Source organism: Rattus norvegicus, chromosome 13 (genome assembly GCF_021556685.1).
Source record: "Rattus norvegicus strain SHRSP/BbbUtx chromosome 13, alternate assembly SHRSP_T2T, whole genome shotgun sequence".
NCBI classification, from domain to species: domain Eukaryota; kingdom Metazoa; phylum Chordata; class Mammalia; order Rodentia; family Muridae; genus Rattus; species Rattus norvegicus.
In genome coordinates, this window is record NC_141546.1 from 22,552,579 (window position 1) to 22,558,500 (window position 5,922).

The following is a 5,922-nucleotide window of genomic DNA, read 5'->3' on the forward strand; positions in this document are numbered from 1 at the left end:
GTAAGAACAGTGTCTGTGCTTTTTAAGTAGCACAGAATACCTACCTGACAGAAAAATGTAAAGGAAGCAGGGTTTATTTTGACTCATACTTCAGAAAGAACAGTCTGTTGTGGGGAAGAAAGCAGGCCAGCTGAATGCTCTTGCTCCACTGTGGAAAGAGCATACAGTAGCTACTTGTGGCATGGTGCCAACCAGGAAGAAGCGATCTCTATAAACCTATAAGGGCTGCCCACACAGTTACCCACTTCTTCTAGCTCGGCTTTACCTCCTATATGTTCCGTCATCCAGGGAGCAATGTCCCCTTTGGGGACATTTTACAGGCCCACATAACACTGAGTGTATTACCTTCTGCTGTGATAAAACATTATGACCAACGGCAACTTAAAGAAGAGTTTACTTTGGTTTACAGTTCTAGAGAGCTAGAGTTCATAACGGCAGGAGAGACATGGCGGCAGGAACAGGAAGCTGAGAAATCGTGCCCCAACTGCACACACAGAAAGCAGAGATAGCAAATGGGAAGCCAGGCAAGGCTTTAAACCCTCAAAGCCCTCCATCCCCCATGACGCACTTCCCCCAGCAAGGCCCCGCCCAATAAAGGTAGCGTGACCTCCCCAACTGGAAAGGATTCAAATGCATACGCTTACGGTGGAGATTTCTCATTCAACCCACCACAGTTAGTTTAACCTCTTTGGAATAAAATAACGTTATTTTAATTTATCAATATGTGCCATAATGTTGTGTGTTGGATGAATAAAGTATTTACTAACTCTCCAAGACTTCTACTTCCGCCATTTTGCTAGTTGTTCGGATGTAACTTTTCTTTACCCTCAATTCCTTCGATACTACTTTCTTCTGTGTTTAACCGATTTCTCTTGTAGTCGGCCACCTTATTTTTCTTCTTAACTCCTGTTCTGTAATCTTCGTGGTTATTTTCTAAGTGGCCGCATTGTGTGAGGAAGGACAAACCAAAGAGAAGTTAGGAGATACAACTGGAAATGGTTGTGAGAAACACTTCAGACAAAAAACAGCACATGGCTGGTCACTCTGGGCACTGAAAGGGCAGAGTCTGTGTGTTGACTGTTTTATTGAGGTAGGTTTCATATAGATCAGCCTGACCCTGCTCTCTACTCCATAACTGAAGCTGCCCCTGAGGGCTGTTTTGTTTGCCAGTCTCCATCAGCTCTTAAGTGCTGTGACAACAGGTGAGTGCTGCCACACCCAGAGGAAGGTCCCGGCATTTAAAGCACATTTGAAGAGTAACATTTAAATTCCATGCAAAAGAATTGCAAAAGAGACCGCCTTCAATGTACAATGATTGAAAAGAAAAATAAGATACTGTTTTACATAGTAAAAATCTGTTTTACGTAATGAGAATCTATTTTTAAAAATAAAATGCACTAACAGAGATAGTCATTTTAAAGAAACATTTAAAACAAAATCATAAGGCAGTTGTGGTGACACACATCTGTAACCCCAGCATTTAGAAAGATCTGAAGTTCAAGGTCTTCCCTGGCCTGTGACCCAGGAAACCTTGAATAAACAAGCAGGCAGAAACAACAAAAATAATCAAAGAAGAGTTTCATACACAGTATCAGGGACCATCCCTGACTGTGACCTTTCATTATCTGGAGATGCTGCACTGCATTCTCCTGCTCAGTACTGAAATGAGCTCCGGAACAAAGTACTAAGTAGGAGGCTCAGAATTTGGAGGCAGGAGTTGCCTAGTACCCCAAAGTGCAGGTCACTATGAGCCTCTCCCCAGTCACATCCTGGGCAGCCAGAGGAGGAGGCCTTTTATTTTAAGGTATCTGTAACCAAGCAGATATCGTTTGCCTTCATCACTGAAGACACTTAACAAGTTGGTTAGCCAAGACTTTAAATTGTTACAGGTTGTGGAGATAATCTTGGCTTTGTCAAATAAGGTCCATTTATGCAGAGCAAATGTGTTGTAGTCTCAAACTGGGGTTTCTACCCCCGTCTTTGATCATTTGCTTCCCAGACAAAAGACACTCAAGCTTTATTTTTATGATAAGCCTTAATCAACACTAGAATTGGGCAGATATCTATCCTCTTTGCCATTAAAATCTATTTCCCCGGGGCTGGGGATTTAGCTCAGTGGTAGAGCGCTTACCTAGGAAGCGCAAGGCCCTGGGTTTGGTCCCCAGCTCCGGGGGAAAAAAAAATCTATTTCCCCATCAATAACCCTGAATTACAACTTGCTATGTTTCATCTGGGCTGCTCTTAACTGCAATTGGCCAGCCCTCGTGGCCATGTTCTCATAACTCACTTACCCTATGGTGACTTCCTCCTCTCCCCTTTCTCTCCCCATCATGGTCTCCTCAGATCCCAAGCCCAGAGAAATCTAAGACCCCACCTATTTCTCTTCTTCCCAGCTGTTGGCACTATACCCCTTTATTCACCAATCGGAGATAACTTGGGGGCCTTGGTTACATCGTGTCACTTGGGTATGTCACTTCCATATGTGCAAACTCTCTTGTCCCTGGGAGCAACCAGGCCTTGGGGGCCAGTAGTTAGCATCACAATACAAGCCAAATATTAAACCTTAACACAGATAATAATTACTAAGTAATGTCTAGCAGGTTGGAAGAGCTTTTACAATATAAGTAGATGATACCATTTGTTGTTTCTTTAAAGCTTGAGACAGAGAAGGATTAGAGACTTCTAGTCCAATGAATTCTTTAATCTGAAGGAAGAGGAGACAGTGTGGCTTCTACCCCTTCAGGAATTGTTAAGGAGAAACAGGGACACTGAAACAGGTAGAAAGAGAAACCGACTTTGTGGTGGCTACGAATGAAGTAATAAGTAATAAGGCACAAATAGCATGCCTATGTTAGGTGCCTCTGTCAAAAATAATCTAGCTAGTGAGCAAAGGAAACTAAAAACCAAGGGCACCGGCCATCCAAGTGTAATCAGTGTCAACAGAGGGAAGCCTGCCAGGGTTAGAATTGTAGGATATAATTAAAAATATTATATAGGATAGACACAAGTAAAAAATTCTAAACAACAATCTGAAGTCTTGGAAGTATCCGAGTTCTATCTAAGGTGCTGGTTCTTAACCAGGAGTGGTTTGCCCCCACTAGGAGACATTTGTCAATGTCTAGAAGGAAGAAGACAAGACATGTAGGAGCTGTTGTCTGTGTTAAGGAAGCATCGCTCAGTGCCAGAGCAAAGAATCATCTCATTCTAGTGGCAGCAGCGTTTCCCCTGAGAAGCACTGGTGTGAACAAATTATAGAGCCTGGTGAATCCCCCAGGAGGCCTGCTGAGCTGAGTGTAGTTCACCACACAGTTTATGTCCTGAATCGCAATGAGTAAGTGTGCTGAAGTCCAATCCTTCCACTTTGTAATGCTGTTAATCTACCAGGAGAGAATAAAACCACTACCACAATTTTTTAGCCAAATTTGAAGCAAGTATTTTATTAAATACTGGCCAGGGCCATTCCTGGATTTCCAGAGTATGGTGTTAAATATTAGTCAGAGATTTACAAAGGCAAAACCCATAAGGTTATGTTACTTGCCACCTTCACCCAATCAGGGGCAAGCAGATTTCCTGATGTACTTCCTGCCTATGTGTGATCAAGCCTACATCCTGTGAAGTTGGTGCAATCAAGCTTGTTTACAGAAGTGAAAGCACAGGTTGGCGATCCTTCCCAAACAGTGCCCAGCATCCCAGGAAGTTATCCATCCTTGAACTTGAGCTTAAGGTTAGAGGCATTTTTGTTTTACGTATCTCTTATATATCTCTTAAACAGTAATCTAAACTTAAAGCCTAACTGTAGCCATCACAATGTCCTAGTCCTATTTCACGGGACTAGGTTTAAAAGGCTAAGGTGGTAACATTGACACCATGGAAATGGTCAGATATAATAAGAAGTGCTTTGTAGAGTAGTGTTTCACACCCCACAGAGATAGTTTTAAACATAGATTGATACATAATAGGTCCTCAGTTACTGGGACAATGAGACTATCGCTCCCTTCTTCCTGTCCTTCCTGTGTCTATCTTTCTTTTCTCATAATTCTCTTATAAAGTAGTACTACTCTTGGGGCCAGGGGGATGGCTGCATTGGTACAATGCTTGTGTACAAGCATACAGACCAGAGTTTGGGTCCTTTGTACCCAGGTTCCTTGCTTAGCAACTTATCTGAATTGTGGGGCTCAGGAGGCAGAGATAGGGGATCCCCAGAGTAACCTGGTTAGCTGGACTAGCCAAACTGACAATCTCTGTGTCCAAGAGCATGGAGGAAGACAATGGAAATCAACCTCTGACTTCAACACATATGCACCTGCAAACACACACACACACACACACACACACACACACACACAAACACACGTTCCTAACCATTGGACTTTCTGGGTGTAGCCAGTTGTTTTTCAACCTGAAAAGAACAAAATGATTATTCCAGGAGGGCTTATTAAGTCATAGACTGCTGAGTCTCATCTCCAGGGATGCTGAACTACCTACCACGCCAGAGATGGAACCAAGGGCTTACATTTCTCTCTAGCACCGTAAGCGATGTTGGTGCTGCTGCTCCCAGGGACAGATTGGCTCTGTCTTCTTTCACTGCTGCTATCTGCAGCCAGAAGGAAATTCCACCACCTTTTGCTTTGCCGTGTTAAACAGTTAAACCTAGCCTGAGTTTTCCAGAGTCTAGCCTGGTGCAAACTCTAAAAAACACATGATCACAAAGCTGAGCACACATGGAAGGACTTTGTCAGGCAGGGGCTTGGAGGAACAGAGAGAACCCTCCAATGGGTGTTTTGAGGAGAAATTCTTGGGAAGACAGTGTAGGCTGGTGTGATGATTGATATTAATTCTCAACTTGACAGGATCTAGAATCACCCAAGTGATGAGTTGTGTCTGTGAGGAACTATCCTGAAATGGTTAAGTGAGGTGGGGAGGCCCATCTGAAGCAGAGCATTCATTGCATGAGGTAACAATTCAGTGCTGTCTTGAGGAATGGCCAGGCTGAATGACTACACTCAGGATGCAACTGCATGACATGCTTCTACGTCTCTCAACTAAGCCCCTGCACAGCATGCTTCTCTCTCAAGTACTCACCTCACTGTAGTACTGCGTGCTCACCTTATGTAGAATATTGTTTCTGGTTTTTTATTTTCTTTTCATATTTGTATTTTTTGTCTTAGATCCTTTGAAGATAGATCATAGAATCCTTGTGCACTACAGTGGTGCTGTAGGTTAGGTTGAAATGTCCACTTGCCAGAACCCAGAATCACTTGGGAAGCAAGTCTCAATTGAGGAATTAACTATATCACTTTGGCCTGTGGTCACATCTAAGGATACACTATCAACAGCTGCTTCAAGTTCCTGCCACCATGATTGTCCCGCCATGATGGACTAAACCCTTGAATAGACAAAATAACTTCCTTCTTTAGTTGCTTTCGTCATGATATGTTGTTACAGAAGCAGGAAAGTAGCCAAGGCAATCAGAGCTTAGGGAAAGTCACGTAAGGGCTAGGAACATAGCACTGATGCCCTGCCTCATAGGAATCACTCTAGGATGACTTTCAGGATAATTCTACAATGACCTTGGATACTTTCCTGGCCTTAAATATGGGAGGTGCCTGTGATTCTGTCCAATAAAATACAGCAGACATGACAAGACTCCACTCCTAGTATCAAGGCACATTAAGGGCCTTGACAGAGTCTCCCAAGTCAGTCACCATATTGTAAGAGACTTACAGAGCAGAGAACTATAGACTCCTGAGAACGAGAATGACCCTCAGCTGGCAGCATGAAAGTAGGCACTCCATACATTCACAAGATTTCTGCCAATAATCCCCCATGCTCGAAGGGAACACATGCTCCAGAAGGGAAAACACTCTGGGTCACTGCTAAGTTACACAGACCTTCGGCAGAAGGATCTGCTGAACCACATCT